The following is a 17,637-nucleotide window of genomic DNA, read 5'->3' as shown; positions in this document are numbered from 1 at the left end:
AACCCGGATCGGCCGCGGTCCTAATTAATCCGACATATCGAGGTTCCCCTGTATATTTTTAAGGATCTATTCATCACTGTTACGTCTTGTACATATTAACTTAAGAATTAATAAATTATAGACATATTCTGCATGAATCTTATTACACTTAAGCAAAACTTATGGGTTTTTAGATTTTTGATAAGTTTGATACGTTTTACAATTTTATGCTCAAGTAGGTTCATTAAAACTTATTATTCTACTTAAATCTTATTCTAAAAGTCACATAGTTAGACGTATATTGTAAGTTATTAACCATTTTAGTATTTCTTCTGCGTACTTTAGACAAAGAATCGTCGTATAGGGACGCAAATATCGTTGAAACCAACGACTGGCTTTCATATTCGTATTCGAAATTTATTACAAAAAGGGAGCGAATGCTCTTCCTTAAGAAAGTGTTAACAATACCGAAATTCCATAAAGGGGTAGATAGCAAATCTCTACAAGTTTGTGCTCTTAATAAGAGTAAAAGGATGTGGAGATGTACGTTACAAGTCACGATGAATAGATCCTACTTTTAAGGCGTTCATACATTCATTAGAAGGGTTGCTGAGATTCCTTTCTGATTTTGCTGGAGAAAGGTGGATGGTTTTCTAGTCAGAAACGTGAGGCAGCTTATAATATCTACAATACGCTTTATTTATAACACACACTTAATAACAATGACTTATGACAAACAAAACATGAAATTAACTAGTGATATTAAATATCACTCGTTAATTTAAATTTTATTTAAATAAACTTTATTTTCTATTTTATTAAATAAATTTTATTTTACATTAAGTTAACCAAATCATATAACATTAAATAAAATTACAATTTTACTAATTGGTTTTAATAATTGGACCGCCCACTGTATATTGAAGAATAGAGATTACAGATATTTATTAAAAAGCAACCATAACGATGGAATCAGTACGTTGGAACAGTTGCAAGGTAAACCGACATCCAATAATTTTAATCTCCGAACCTATTCCCATTCCCATTCCCAGTACATTCCAATTGAATGTCTGGTAGAACGGGACATAATAGATAATGTCCGTTAACACGTGGCGAGACATGTTATCTACTAATTAAATGCGGTTAATATCCTTTATTAAAAGGGCGGCTTAATGGGGCCGATAAAAGTCCGATAGGGCATCCGATAGACCTTACGAAAAAAGAGGTCACCTAACCGAGGCGATTCTAATTAAACGGTGGGACCTATCATAATTACGGAATGGGAAAAAATTTGCTTAAATTGCTATAACCGAAAATTCAAGGGGAATATTAAACTTTATGGAATATTATCACAGATTATATCGGCAAATTTTTTAATAGAAATCGAATATTTTGTTCGCCAATTGGTACAATTTTACAAATAACAGAAACGATAAGATCTTGAAGTCTATAGAAATTTAAAAAAGGTAAATGATAAAAAGATGTCAAAAATTTAAATACAATATATTTTAATTTAACCTAAAATACACAAAAAAATAATTCCAGAACGCCTACGATGTGCAAACAATTGAATATTTAAATTAATAAACCAAATATCAACAAATACCATACTAGCTTTGAAATATGTTTCAGACGTTATGACTTAGTGGGTATATCCTTTGTGACGTTTAATTATGTATTTATTCATAATTGTTCATGACTGTTCGCCACTAACTTTTGCATAAGGAGTTCTTGAAGTCTGTAGAAATTAAAAAAAAAATAAATGATAAAAAAGGTCAAAAATTTAAAAAATTTCAATGTGGACATGTTATCTGCTAATTATAGGGGAGTGCATTTAGATTTTCACTTCGGAAAAAATTAAACAAGAAAAAACTTTTTGTAATTTCATTAAGAAATGTTTAATAAACAACATATCAAAAAGTTCTACTCGAGAAGTGGGTGCTTCATTTTTTATTAAACAAATGAACAGCGAAGTTAGATGTTTTTTTAAATAACTCCAAAAATATAATTTTTAGAAAAAAACTGACTTGACCATTGAAAAATTCAGAAAATTTTACAAAAAAAACCTTATATAAAGATTTTTCTAAAATTAAATCTCTAGCTTCTGTAATTTTTTATTTATAACGCTAAAGTCACCCTTCTCACACGCTATGGCGCACTGTATACTAGCGTTGGAAGAAGTGCACGGTTGAGTTTTTTTAATGTAATTCTTTAACTAATGGATCAAAAGAAATTTTACAAATTGGACATGAGAGAAGATGAAATAAGCTATCTTATGGTTGTAATAAAAAGAAATAAAATGTATGGACATAAGTACGGTGTGGGCGGAAAGTGAGCCTTACATGAATTTTGTTTAAAAATGATTTAAAAATGTGTAACTAATACAATTTTACTTATAAAACTCTCAAATTTGCACAACTTACCTCTCAATCATCTTACTAAACGATATTTCATTCAAAAAAAATCTCAAAAATTTAATTCAAATAATACGATGTCTCAAAAAATGTAATTTTTGAAAACTTCGTAGTTTTACAGAATTCCCACCAATTTAAGACGGTATTACTAAAGTTTGAATAAATCTAATACAATTTTTTGCTATTTTTTAGAGATTGGGATGTAGTCTTTACAAAACATTGAATTATTTTAGTTTAAAAATGAAATAAACAATTTATTTTTGAGAAAACTAAGAAAGATAACAAAAATGTAATACAAAAACCGAAAATTACCAGCCGAAAAAATGTATATACAGAGTGATCAAAACTTTTTTCTGTAAAACTTACCTAAAATACATTTAATAATAAGCTTTAACAATAATAAATGTTCAACAAAAAAAATTTTTTTTAGCTCTTATACTGTATGTCTGCGTAACTTGGAACCTATTGATAATTGATAACTTCTTTAATATCAGTTTTACGAAAAAAATTTGTTCTTTATAAAATACTCTGCATCGTATATAACATAAGATACAACTATCAAATATAAAATTTTGTTAATTTTGTACGAGGTATGTCAAAAAATATGAATTTCACTCAAGAGTAAAGTACCTTTATATTTCACAATATCGAAAAATTTTATAAAGAAAAATTGTTTGGAATTAAAAACTATGTTCCAATATGTAATTATATCCTTCTAATCGAAAATTTGTTTTTTCTTTAAATATTCTTTCTAATACATTTTAATTTTTAATATTATTGTGAGAATTATTTGTTTACCTTTTTTTTTAAGAATTAAATCGCATATTTGTTTGATTGGATTCTACTTGTTTTTCATTTAAATATCCGCCATTTTGGATCCGCCATTTTGAAATTTAAATTTTTAATCTTTAATTCAAATTCAACAACCTGTTAAAAATAAAGACAGTAAATGTTTTAGAAAAATGTTCTTTTTTATGTTCTTTTTAGAAAATCCGCATTTTGGATCCGCCATTTTATAGTTTATAATGTTAACATTTAAGTTAGGTTTATCAAAGCTCTCAAAAATAAATATATGTAGAAATAAATACGCTTTGTAAAGAAATTATGATTTTACAACTATTTTTTAAGTTGTCCGCCATTTTGGATCTGCCGTTATATAATTTAAATTATCAAAATTTGATTCAGGTTCAGCAACCTCTCAAAAATATCCACATATATGTAAACAAACACGTTTTATAAAAAAAAATCGGATTTTACAACTACTTTTTAAGGATTTTTAGAAAAAATCCGCCATTTTGAATCCGCCATTTTGAATTTGCAAATTGTAATGTCAGGTTCGGGTTCAGCATAATCAAAACTAAAATAAAAACATTTTTATCAAAATAAAATGTTGAATTCACCCATATTCTTAACATTATATTTATACAAAATAATTGTTATTGTTTAAACAATTAATAAACAATTAGCGGCGAAATTTGTGAGTAGAACGTTTTACTTTAACATATTTATAAACTAACAAAAAAGTTTTAGAAAAATATAACCTTGTTTGATTTTTTCCGAAACACTGTATCTTTTCGTTCTAATTGCACTCCCCTATTAAATGTAGTTAATATCCTTTATTAAGAGGGAAGCTTAATGGGGCCGATAAAAGTCCGATAGGGCATTCGACAGACCTTACGAAAAAAGAGGTCACTCAGCCAAGGTCATTCTAATTAAACGGTGGGACCTATATTGATTATCGTATGGGAAAGAAATTGTTTTAATTGCTATAACCGAAAATATTTGAGCGGAATATTACAATTTATATTCATATTCTTACATGTTATTATTACTTATTATTTATTTAGGTATAAATTAAATATTTTGTCTGTAAAAACTAGAGATCTCTGATTTTGAAATTCGCCACCGAGCGGAAAGAAGTCATAGAAATGCCAACTCCCTCTCGAGAAGCCGATGCAAAGAAAGGAACAGCCAATTCTGCGAAAGCCAAGAAGAATGAGAGGGCTTGTTCTACAGTTGAAAACCATAGAGGATGGAAGTGACGAAGAAATTCTAACCAAAGAAAATCTTCAGGCAGAACAGAAGAATAAAACAGATGTAGAAATAGTCCATGAGTGGCTGGACAACGGAGCTAGGCCACGGCGCGCATCTAAACATTCCGTATATTATGTATTTGGAACCTAGGAGTTTTCTATTGGTTCGTTGCAGCACGCGGTCATATTTTAACCAATAGGCGGCGAGGTCCTAAACGCATATACGGAATGTTATTGGGTTCCAAATTCATATACGGAATGTTAAATATTCGTACACCGAAAAAGATAAGTTTTTATTAGAGTCTGTTAAAAGGAGATTAATTTTAAAATACTTGTTACTGTATTATTAAATAAGATTAAAACAATTATAGTATTTGGAATGTTATTTGGTGCGAAATTCATATACGGTATGTTAAATATTCGTAGAACAAAATGACGATTTTTATTAAAGCCAGTTAAAATGAGACTGGTTTTTAATAGCATATTAAGCAACGAGCATTTAATGGTGGTATGGTAATACGAGCTTCATCATCATCATTCTCTTTGCCTTATCCCTATGCGGGGTCGGCTTCCCTAATTGCATTTCTCCACACAATTCTATCCTGGGTCATATCAATATTAATCCCGTTTACCAACATGTCTTGCCTAACCGTCTCCCCCCACGTCTTCTTTGGTCTTCCTCTCCTACTCCTTCCAGGAATCTGCACTTCAGTTACTCTTCGTATTGTATGATTAACGTCTCGACGTTGAACATGACCAAACCATCTCAACCTATGCTCTCTCATTTTGGCATCAATTGGTGCCACACCTAGACTTCCCCTAATATACTCATTTTTGATTTTATCCTTTCTTGTCACTCCACTCATCCATTTAAGCATTCTCATCTCCGCCACATGCATTCGTTGTTCCTCTTTCTTTTTCACTGCCCAACATTCAGTTCCGTACATCATAGCCGGTCTTATGGCTGTTTTATAGAATTTTTCTTTCGATTTTTTCTATGATTGTTCACAAAAAAAATATATTCAAATTTATTAATTTTGTAACGCAAACAAATTAAGTAGTTTGTCAGTCTGTTTGTCAGTGACAGTTTGTTTACATATTGAGAACTGTCAAAGCGTATATATTTGACTCGCCATTGATTACTGCGCGAGTGCCACCTTTATCGCGAATGTCATATCGCGATTCTATTGGTTAAAAAATTGTGTGTTATTGAAAATCTGTATCATAATGAAGTTTATTATGATGCAGGTAGTGACATCATAATAATTGACATATTATAGTATGAGAATAGAAAAATGATTGTTACTGTATTATTAAAGATCCATAGGGAAAAAGATTTTCCTGTAGTTGGCTGTATACCATATAATACAAAAAAACGAATAAAGTCCTTTATAAAAGGTCTATATTTAAAATCCCTAAAAAGGGCTACTAGCCCAGTAAATGAACGGGAAATTCGGCGATACCGTGTAATTTTCAGGGGCAACTCCGAATTGCATGAAAATTTGGATTTAGGTTCTACTTACCCTCCACTTCAAAGTTGAAATTGTGCCGTTGGTTGCTTTTACTTGGGGGGTGACAGTCACCCCTTCTCGGGGGTGAAAACATACCTTCAAGATAGGACCGGAAATGGATAAATTGACTGATTTTAAGCAACTTTTGTTCTATAGAGTTTTTTACGTAAGTCAATACTTTTCGAGTTATTTGCCATTGAAAATGTTGATTTTTCGACAAAAAAACTACATTTTCGGACGGTTTTTCGCAAATAACTCAAAAAGTAAATATTTTATCGAAAAAAATATTCTTAGCAAAAGTGTAGCGTATAAAAAACCCAAAAAATGGTGTATCAGTAAAGTCTATCAATCAAATAAAAACAAAGTTGTAGCTCATGAAAAATACGTTCTTACTCGTCTAATTCCAAATCGAATATTTCAAGGTGAAATAACCAAAAAATTGAGCACTTTTCGGGAAAAACCCATTTAAACTTTTTTAAAGTGTTTATAAAAAGCTTTATTTTAATTGTTAACAAAAGTTTTAGCATTAAAAATAAGCGAGTTACGCTCAAAATAAAGTTTAGCTCCTTTAGCGTGTTTAGCTCCCCATATGAAATTATTCGCTACCGCTTTACAAACAATTTACTTACCTACCTATTTTTTATATGATCTGTCAGTCTCACCGGTTTAAAGTGTTTATTTGTGAAAGAGTTATAATTGAGAAAGTTTGAATGGGTCACTAATCACGAGTGTATGCAAATTTTGAACAGCCATATCTTAACCAATTTTTGTCTTATGGAGAAACAAAATGAAACTAGCATATTTATAATCGCAAAACCTACATTTTGTTACTCTTTAAGATTTTTCTTATCACTAATATTTTTAAGTTATTTTGAGAAAATTAAATTTTTCAAAAATTTTTAGAAATTTTTTTTTTTTTATTATAAAACCAAATGTTTTCAAAAATAAGCACTTCAAACCAATCAAACTTACAGATCATATAAAGAATATACATACAGTTAAAATAGATGGTAAAGCCAAACGATTAATTTCATTTAGGGTGCTAACTAGAGGGAGGTTTCACGATTTTTTTTAACAATAAAAAGGGGCCAACTTTTTTTTCAGTGTAACTCGTTTATTTTTGATGCTGTAAAATTTTTTAAGAAACAAATAATAAGCTTTTTTCGATACTTTAAAAATGTTAATAAGGTTTTCTCGAAAAACGCTTCTTTCTTCGGTGATTTCGCGTTGCATTATTCGATTTGGAATTAGACGAATAAGAACGTATTTTTCATGAGCTACAATTTTGCTTCTACTCAATTTGTAGACTTTAGTGGTGCACCATTTTTTTTTTGTTTTTTATAGGCTACACTTTTGCTAAAAATATTTTTTTCGATAAAATATTTACTTTTTGAGTTATTTGGGAAAAACGGTATGAAAACGTAGTTTTTTTGTCGAAAAATCAACATTTTAAATCGCGAATAACTCGAAAAGTATTGACTTACGTAAAAAACTTTATAGAACAAAAGGTGCTTAAAATAAGTCAATTTATCCATTTCCGGTCTTATTTTAAATACGCGTTTTTCACCCCCCGAGAAGGGGTAAATGTCACCCCCCAAGTAAAAGCAACCAACGGCACAAATTCAACTTTGAAGTGGAGGGTGAGTAGAACCTAAATCCAAATTTTCATGCAATTCGGAGTTGCCCCTGGAAATTACACTCCAAAACGGTCATTTATTGGGCTATACATCACAGAACTAGTTTTCGATTGGTTGACCAATCATCATCAGTGCTTTCCTAAAATGAATATAACCTTATAAAATGGTGGAAAGGTTTTAAAATTTTGACTACGGTTAAAAAAAGTTGTACGTTATACTCACGCGATCTTACATGCTAACCACCAAAATATTTGTAATTATGTAATATATGTAAATAAAATTTGCAATATTATATTTTCGTGGTTATCATGGTAAGGTTACGTGAGTATAACCTACAACTTTTTTTAAATGAAGTCAAAATTTTAAAACCTTTGCATCATTTATCAGGTTATATTCATTTTAGGAAAGCACTGATGATGATTGGTCAACCAATCGAAAACTAATTCTGTGATGTAGCCCTTTTTAGGTATTTTAAATATAGACTTTTTATAAAGGACTTTATCTCGATTAGGAACGTCACAAAAAACCCAATTATAATTTTTATATTCACCCCTTCCCCCACCCCTTTGTCGGCCACGCAGGTTTCCGCCCCTGGAGATTTTAATTAGTTACGTCATGACCTACTTATTCCCAAATTTTGGTGAACTATCTCTATCAAGAGCGTCACAAAAGAAATAATAAAAACCGCGACGTTGACCCCTTACATCTACCCTCGCCCCCACTCTGGTTTCCGGCCGTTGGGGAAAGTAATGTACACAACTAGTTCAACATATCCCCGTATAGTTTTTCCATATTACTTATAACGCACAAAATCCGCTCCCAGCTCTTACTATAATGATGATATTATGTTCCTAGTTACTATCTATTTTCGTATAATAAACTTTTTAATGTCCTCGAAGATGTAATTAACTCTTTCAGAATCTATGGTTTTGTGATAAGGCAAATAGCGGAGAAATCATTAGAATATAACAAACCAGCCTTTTTCTGTTTCATAGACCTAGAGAAAGCGTTTGATAGAATCCAATTAAAAGATGTGATACACCTTCTATATGAGAAAAATTTACCACTGGATATCATAAAACTGATAGAAAACATATATGTAAGAAATAAAATAGAGATGAAAGTCAATGGAATAATAACAGAACCCATAGAAACAAACACAGGAATCCGGCAAGGAGATTCACTAAGCCCTCTACTGTTTAACATAATATTGGATGCAATAATAAAACAAGTGAAGAAAAAAAGAGGGTACAAAATGGGCAATAGAGAGATAAAAATACTCTGTTACGCTGATGACACCGTGTTAGTAGCAGAGTACGAAGACGACCTACAAAGATTATTGCACGAGTTCAACATTAACGCAAAAGAAATGAATATGAAAATATCAGTCCAAAAAACAAAAAGCTTAGTAATTGCCAAAGAACCAATAAGATGCAAATTGGAGTTAGACAATCAAATTATACAACAAGTAATGACTTTCAAATATCTGGGAATTAATCTATCAGCCGACAACAATATCGAAGAAGAGGTAAAAGACTAAATAATTAAAGCCAGTAGAACGGCCGGATGCCTAAACGACACAATTTGGAAAAACAAACACCTAAGATTGGAAACAAAGGTCCGAATATATAAGTCAGTTATTAGGCCAGTTATGACTTACACGGCCGAAACAAGACCAGATACAAGCAAAACACGAAGACATATGGAAACCAACGAAATGAAGATCTTAAGAAGGATTGCTGGAAAAGGACTACAGGATAGGGTAAGAAGTGAGGAAATCAGACGCATATGTGGAGTAGACAATATAAATACCTGGGTAAAGAACAGAAAAGAAGAGTGGAATGAGCACATAAGCAGGATGTCTGAATCAAGGATAGTAAGAATAGCCAGGGACAAGTCACCGTTAGGCAGGAGAAGTATAGGACGCCCAAGGAAAAGATGGAATGACAACTTAGGGGCAGAATGAAAGGCACCGTTGAAGAAAAACAGGCAGTACTGCCTATATAAAAGAAGAAGAAGAAGAAGAAGAAGAAGAAGAAGAAGAAGAAGAAGAAGAAGAAGAAGGATCTATGGTGTTAGTGTAATGAACTTTTTTGCTCTATTGTTGGTGGTAAGCTTTTTAGCGGAAGCTTCTCGTATAATTTGAAAATTCCGGGCAATAGTGAAATGGACGTAACATGTACACAGTTTAACGGTAACTGTTTACTTTAATCTTAAAAATGACCACTAAAAAATGTATAACCGTCTCTCTGTGCCATTGTTAGAAATACGGGTCAAATAATCCCGGCTAACATAAAATCCTTTAATCCAATCTCGTGAGGTAAAAGTCCGCAGACCGTTGTCCCCTGTCATTGTTAGATGTCGAGAAAGTTTCTCTTATAAAGCAGCAAATGAGTAAATATAATATAAAATCGTAAGTAGCAACATAGAGTGAGTTTGTATTTATACAAGGGCTGATTTAACGGAATTGAGATACATTACCGTCTTTTTATCTTCTTTTTGGCATTTATTTAACGCAGGTGAGAGTCGTCTAATGTTGCGCGTCGGGTAATTGTGCGCATCATTGTGTCTAATCTCCTATTTAATAAAATTGTAAAAACTATATTGTCGCGTCATCTATTAGCAACTGTCAGATCTATTCCACATGAAAGAACAAACCACCCCACACAAAAAAGAATTGCCGAACAAAAAACAAAAATCTCAAAAACAAAAATTTAAAAAAGAAAAGAAAGAAAATATCGTTTAAACACGCTTCAAAATTGGCAAGTGGGCAAAGTGGAAACCACAAAATTGGTAGAAGGTACAAAAGGAAAATTTTTGAAGACATTTCAGAAATTGAACTGTGCGATGAAGATGAGGTGGATGATCTTGTGTCAGATGAAAATGACTTCTGAGAATTATGTAGTGATGGTGGTAAAAAATACGTATGGAACGTGTTTGATTTATTGTCAATGGGCTCATACCATGTGTACAGGAAAGGATAGTCCCGAAGATCAAATTTGTAACTTCTGCAATGCTTAGATTTTTTTTAATATATCTGTAATTTGGTTTCTTACCTTTTTCCGTATATTTGTTTGTCCCTTTAATATTTATGTTCAATAAACTACATTTTCGAAGATCATTTTTAAGTTTTATTATTGCGCACAGTTATCCGACATATACGCATCATTAGCCGAATAGGTCGGGAATTGTGCACGTTACACTAATTGGAAATTTGTCGTCTTGCTATTCTACTGTTCAACCATTCATTGAATGCGGTATCTACCAATACACCTAGTCCCTTGAAATATATCTCCACAAAAGTTCGAAGCTGAAATGTTTCAAGTTTTTGCAATATCCTGATATTTGCCTTAGGTGCGCACCAATTGGCGACTCTCCCATATAAGGGAAGGTGGGGGAATACTGCGCGGCAGGTAATCGTACACTGCATTGTATTTCAAATTCCGTAGAAGATTTTCGGGACTTAACCAGTCTATGCCTTTCGGCCGACCTCATGAACGGTTAATGCCATTATCTTCAGTCGACCATTGCGCTTGAACTAAGTGAGATCCAATTATTGAAAATTGCAAGAATTCCAGTAGATTGTGTGCTACAAAAATTAAGGGCCGGTTGTTCGAACGCTAATCAAAACTGATCATTATCAAATATTTAATTACAATTATATTTGCTTAAGCGTACTTCTGACAGATGTCGCATTTTGAGGTTATGTTGACTGATTTATTTTATTATTTTGGTTTTAATTTAAAATAAAACATACTTAAACTGTTTCTGATGTTAATTTCTTGTTTTTACTTACAAATCAATAATAATAATAAGCAATTTTTAATAATTTAAGAGCTGCGGCTATATTTTAATTACTGTTTTACCTACAATCAGTAACTGATTAGTGTTTTACATGTATTTTTCATGTCGCGATTTGATTCCCATCAAGAAAATTGATTACAATAAATGATTGATTATAATCAACTTCATGATTAGCGTTCGAACAACCGGCCCTAAGACGGTAAGTCCGTAGGCTTTATTCAGTTCCTTTAAACTTATTATTGATTTCAATAATGTTTTTTCCATACATTTGGGTGCATTTGTTGGTTTATATGGTGCTGTAGTTTTCCTTTTGTGATAACGTTTGCTATTTATGACGTAAAGGGGTAATAGTGCGCAGGAGTGCGCATGATTTCCCCACAGTCAATGAAATGGTAAATATTAAAATTACGATTTATATTTCCAGTTGCCACGAACCTACACTAAAAAATCTACGGTTCTTCTTACCCAGTGACATTAGAAGTGTTACACCCAGAAAACATAGTTTCTTAAATTTATATCAAGAATGAAACGATAACGGTGGCAAAAATTTTTATTGCCATGTAATCAAAAAAATTAATAATATGTTTAGCGACCCAGTTATTGAAGTTCACTGACTCCAGTTCACCTCAAGGCGTTGGCAAAATGTGTGTCACCTAGTTCCAAACAACTTGAACTTCATGGATTGTGCCATCATTGTGCCAGAGTCTGTGGAGGTTGGTGCAAAGTGGATAATCTCCTTCCCATCATATCCCACATAAGGTCTATAGGATTTAAATCTGGTGAACGTGGTGGCCACGGTAAAACACTAACGCCAGCTTCTTGCCTTGGAGAAACTCCATAGTTTGACGAGGGATATGGGGACGCACGTTGTCTTGGTGAAAAAGGATGTGTCGGCGGCCATCTAAATAAGGCAGTAAAGCGGATTGTAAAATATCATTAATATAACGCGCAGCTGTCATACCGCGTCGAATAAACACAAGTGGTAATCGGCTACCATAGGCAATAGCTCCCCAAACCATTACTTTAACTCTCCTGTGTACATGTCTCTCACCAGCAAACCCGTTTTCGGTTGTTTGATCCCATTTCGAGTTGACGACTGGTACAAGGTATATATACGAGTCAACGTATTCAATTAATTGGTTTTTTTTTCAATTGTCTGGCAGGTTTTTGAGTTTTGCTGACCAGCATCCATTTTGTTATATTAATGTTGAGTCTTTGTCTTCTTTCTTCACTCGCTCTTTGTACCCTGTCCATAAGATACTGAAGTTCATCGATACTACTGGCAAGTACGACTGTTCGTCCGCATATCGGATGTTATTTGTCAATTCTCCATTGGTTTTTATGCCTTGGTTTGTTTCATCGAGTGCTTTTTTAAAAATTTGTTCGGAGTAAATATCAAAAAGGAGAGGGGTAACAATATTAAAGAGAAGAGGGGTATTAAAAAGGAGAGGTCTAGTTACATAGGTACCTAACAATAATTATTCTACCCCTGTCGAAATCTCTAACATGGAGGCATTTTCTTACACTTAATACAATAATTAATTATACTGAGCAATAATAACTAAAAATTTCTGTACCAGTCAATCATAAATCGGACTCTTCACAAAAAAAATTTAAGATAATTTATTTTTACAAAAAGGATAAAAGATAAAACATTGATATTATCATAGAATGCTTTAAATATAGTCATTCTGTTGCCAGAAAATTAAGTTTAAGAAAAAATAATTCCTTCTGGGATACTTCTGTCACTGAATATTTAAATATGCTATCTTAAAAATCAATACTAAATAGCAACTTCTCTGAATGTTGATAAGCTCTACACTGGAAGTGGCTTAAATTACAAATACGAAACTAATAGTGTATCTGAAAGAGTATTCACTGGTATATAATATGACGCATTTTAAAATGCTAATTTATGTAACATGTGCATATAGTGGCTTCTTTTCTCACGAAAGAACGAGAAAAGGAAATTGAAAAGTCGAGCTAACAAACCATTACCCACAAGTAAAAGAAATACCCTTCATAGATGTTACATTTAATTATCTTTTCTAGAGTCACAGTGAGTGTAAAGTAGTAACAAGAATCCAGATAAAAAAAACTATTGAACAAGTGGACAAAATGAAATATTTAGGAGTCTGAATTACTGATAATCTAAAGCCGGAATTAAAAATTCGATTTTTCGAATTATCGAAAATCGATAGAGTAATTAAGGACAGCTAAATTTGAAGTTGAGGAAATTTCTAAGTAACTAAAGACTAGGGATGGGAAAAACCTACCGGTTTAAACCTAAAACCGGTTTTTTACTTCGCAATAACCGGTTTTACCGGTTGTTTTTTTGTCCCGGTTATAACCGGCTTTTTTCTTTTTAAAGTAAAAACCGGTTATTAGGTTTTTACGGTGATTAGGATTAGGTTAGGTATTATTTTGAATCCTAATCATAACTATTATTCTCAAGTAATTATTCCAAACAAAACCATAATTAAAATTTTATTTTATTTTATAAAATACAGAAGCAAACTGAAAGTGCAATCTCACATCAGCCAGAAACGATTATTAAGTTTTATTATAGTCCAGAAAGCCACTGCGCATCCGCTAGGGAAAATATTTTAATTCGTATTTTTTGCACAATCTTACTCAAAAAGGACTCCTTTTAACAAATTTGCATGTTGCCAGGACCAAAAGGTGGTCAAAAATTTTTTAAACTTTTTTGTTTGTTTTTTTCCTAAAATTATTTTTTTTTTGCATGGAAAAAAGTTTTTTTAGGTTTTTTGGATCATTCCAAACAGAAAAGATCTTTAGTGACTTTTCTCTAAAAATGATAGTTTTTGACATATAAGCGAATAAAAATTGAAAAATTGCGAAATCGGCCATTTTTAGTCCTCAAAAACTATGTGAAAAACTGAAAATTTGAATGTTGCCAAGGTAGGTAGATATTCTTTAAACATCGATTGATGAAATCCCTAAGAGTTTTTTGCAATACAATATTCAAAACTTCTTTGTTTTTTAATTGCTAATCAAGCGTGCGCGACACTATTTTCCACGGGCAATATGGTGCAAAATAAAAGGAATAAATTCGTTATTTCGTAAACCGGCGACTTTAAGGAAGAATCCCGAAACAGGTCTATTTTTATTTTTAAGTTATGATATTGTGGCATATATGATATACTAGTGACGTCATCCATCTGGACGTGATGACGTAATCGATGATTTTTTTAAATAAGAATAGGGGTCGTGTGCTAGCTCATTTGAAAGGTTCTTCAATTCTCTATTCAGTAATAAAAACATTTACATAATTATTTATACAGGGTGTCCAAAAAATTTTATTAAATTAAATTATTTGACAAAAAAAGAAGTAGAAGGACACCCTGTATAAATAATTATGTAAATGTTTACATTACTGAATAGAGAATTGAAGAAACTTTCAAATGAGCTACCACACGATCCCTATTCTCATTTAAAAAAATCATCGATTACGTCATCACGCCCAGACGGATGACGTCACTAGTATACCATATATGCCACAATATCATAACTTAAAAATAAAAATCGACCTGTTTCGGGATTTTTCCTTAAAGTCGCCGGTTTACGAAATAACGAATTTATTCCTTTCATTTGCACCATACTGTCGGTGGAAAATAGTTTCGAGCACGCTTGATTAGCAATTAAAAAAAATAGGAGTTTTGAATATTGTATTGCAAAAAGTCTTCGGGATTTCATCAAAAGATGTTTAAAGAATATCTACCTACCTTGGCAACATTCAAATTTTCAGTTTTTCACATTGTTTTTGAGGGTTAAAAATGGCCGATTTCGCAATTTTTCAATTTTTAATCGCTTATATGTCAAAAACTATCATTTTTAGAGAAAAGTCACTAAAGAACTTTTCTATTTGGAATGATCCAAAAAACCTAAAAAAACTTTTTCCATGCAAAAAAAATAATTTTAAGAAAAAAACCAAAAAAAACGTTTAAAAAATTTTTGACCACCTTTTGGTCCTGGAAACATGCAAATTTGTTAAAAGGAGTCCTTTTTGAGTAAGATTGTGCAAAAAATCTGAATTAGAATATTTTTTCCTAGCGGATGCGCAGTGGCTTTCTGGACTATTATAATATTTCCTTGAAAAGGTATTTGTAATCATAATATTTACGTAAGAAGTGATCTGGTTGAACTAGACACAAACATCATCTATTTTTCACACTTAATTTTTGACATTGAAAGTGGGTGAATGACTTTTTCTGATTACCAAAAATAATGCTCTGACTATGAATATCGAATTACTGATTACGAATACGAATCTCCAAGAATTTCACTACGTTTTCAAACGATACACTCATACAGGAAGTATTAAATGAGTTAAAATGTACCTATTCTACAAATATACAAACGTGTTAAAAGTAATACATGTTCTTTCGTTAGTATGTACTAATTTCGATCATACTGATATCGAGTCGAACGGAGTATCGCAAACTAAAGTGTAACTTTGTATTATTTACGTTGTATTATATTGTAAATGTAACTTTGTAACCTATTGGATTAAAAAAACCGAAAACCGGTTTTTTTGGCCGGTTATAACCGCTAGGTTAAACCGTAAGCAAAAAAAACCGGTATAACCGAAAACCGGTGTTTTGTCAAAAACCGCCATCCCTACCAAAGACTCAATCTGCGAATCAAGTATCGGATGGTCAAATATTACATCATACTTCTACACTATTTTTCTTTATGGCGCCGAAACTTGACTGTTGTTGTTAACTTAATGCGCCTATGGCCTATATGGCTTGGTGGGTTTTTTCGTGATTATATGAGGCGTTCAGAACCATAGTGGATCAAGTCCATAATACATAAATTGGAGATATTTTAGAGTTAAAGTTAACAAGTTCTACACTATTGCATATCTCCACTATTACAATAAACGCCATATGTTTATTATTGTGGTAACTTTGGACGTGGTTTGTTATAGTACCGAAGAGACTTCTATTTGTAGAACATAATACATCGCTAACTTAATTTTCGTAAAAAGTGGACTTGATCCACTATGGTTCTAAACGCCTCATATATTTACTCAAGTCTGTTCGTATTGCTTGGTATACTTCTTGACCCATCTTCCTTATTTCTTTTTTACATGTGTTTATATTCTGTGTTTCATCAGGGTTTTTGTTTTACTGTTGAGTTTCAGTGGACTCTCTTCTTCCTTTTTATTTGATTTAAATTTGATCTCAATATCTTGTTGGTATTTATTTATTTATTTTTATTTAGCGTATAGCTTAAGTACATCACAGAATATATTTAGATTTATGCATTATAAAATGCATCAGTAACAGATGTCCAGTTTTTTATATATTCAATTGATCCTTCGGTTGCCATTACAAAGTCTATAGGGTCGCCTGTGTTTGCTCTGCGTGGGCAGTCCTGAACAATGTGTCTGATCGTCTGTCTTGCAGCGCCGCAGTCACAAGAAGGCGAGGAAAGTTTACCCCATCTGTAGAGGGAGTCGGCGCATCTTCCACAGATCTGTCTTATTTTTCCAATCTTCTCTCCATCGGGTATTTTAGTCAAAGTTGGATTTCTGCAGCGCTTGAGCCGATTGTAGAGGGGGTAACCTGGATCGGAGACGGTTTCCAAGAATATCGGGGATGTCGCTGTGGACTAGAAGCTTGCGACTGTCCATTATTTTGTTATATTCTTTAATCAATGCATGTTCGCGGCGTAGGTTGGGTGGTGCTATATTACTAAGGGTAGGAAGCCACGTTGTAGGGGTGGGCTTAATTGTGCTTGTTATCATACGCATAGTACGTTTAGTTGAGTGTCGACCAGGTGGGCATGCCTGCTATTTAGCCACACTGGTGCACAGTATTCTGCCACCGAATATATCAGGCCAAGAGCAGAGAATCTTAAAATTACCCCCATGTAGTGCCGCAGAGTTCTTGTATTATATTGTTGCATGTTTTCAATTTTGCTGCTGTTTTCGTCAGGTGTTCTCTGAATGTGAGCGTTCTGTCTGGAGTAACCCCAAGGTATTTCGGGTATTTATTGTGTTTCAACAGCTTGTTATTAAAATACACTCGCAATTCTCTGTTTGCCAGCTTGTTGTTGAGATGAAAAGCTGATACTTCAGTTTTTGTAGTACTTGGTTGTAGTCTCCATTTCTAAGGTATTCGCTGAGGATGGATGGTCATTCGTGAGAGTGATTTCTGTATATTGTAAAGATTGGTGGCTTGTTGCAAGAATCCAGTCGTCAGCATATCCAAACTTCCGAGATTCGGTT

This window comes from Diabrotica virgifera, chromosome 9 (genome assembly GCF_917563875.1).
Source record: "Diabrotica virgifera virgifera chromosome 9, PGI_DIABVI_V3a".
Classification (NCBI taxonomy): Eukaryota; Metazoa; Arthropoda; class Insecta; order Coleoptera; family Chrysomelidae; genus Diabrotica; species Diabrotica virgifera.
Note: the sequence above shows the minus strand (reverse complement) of the source record.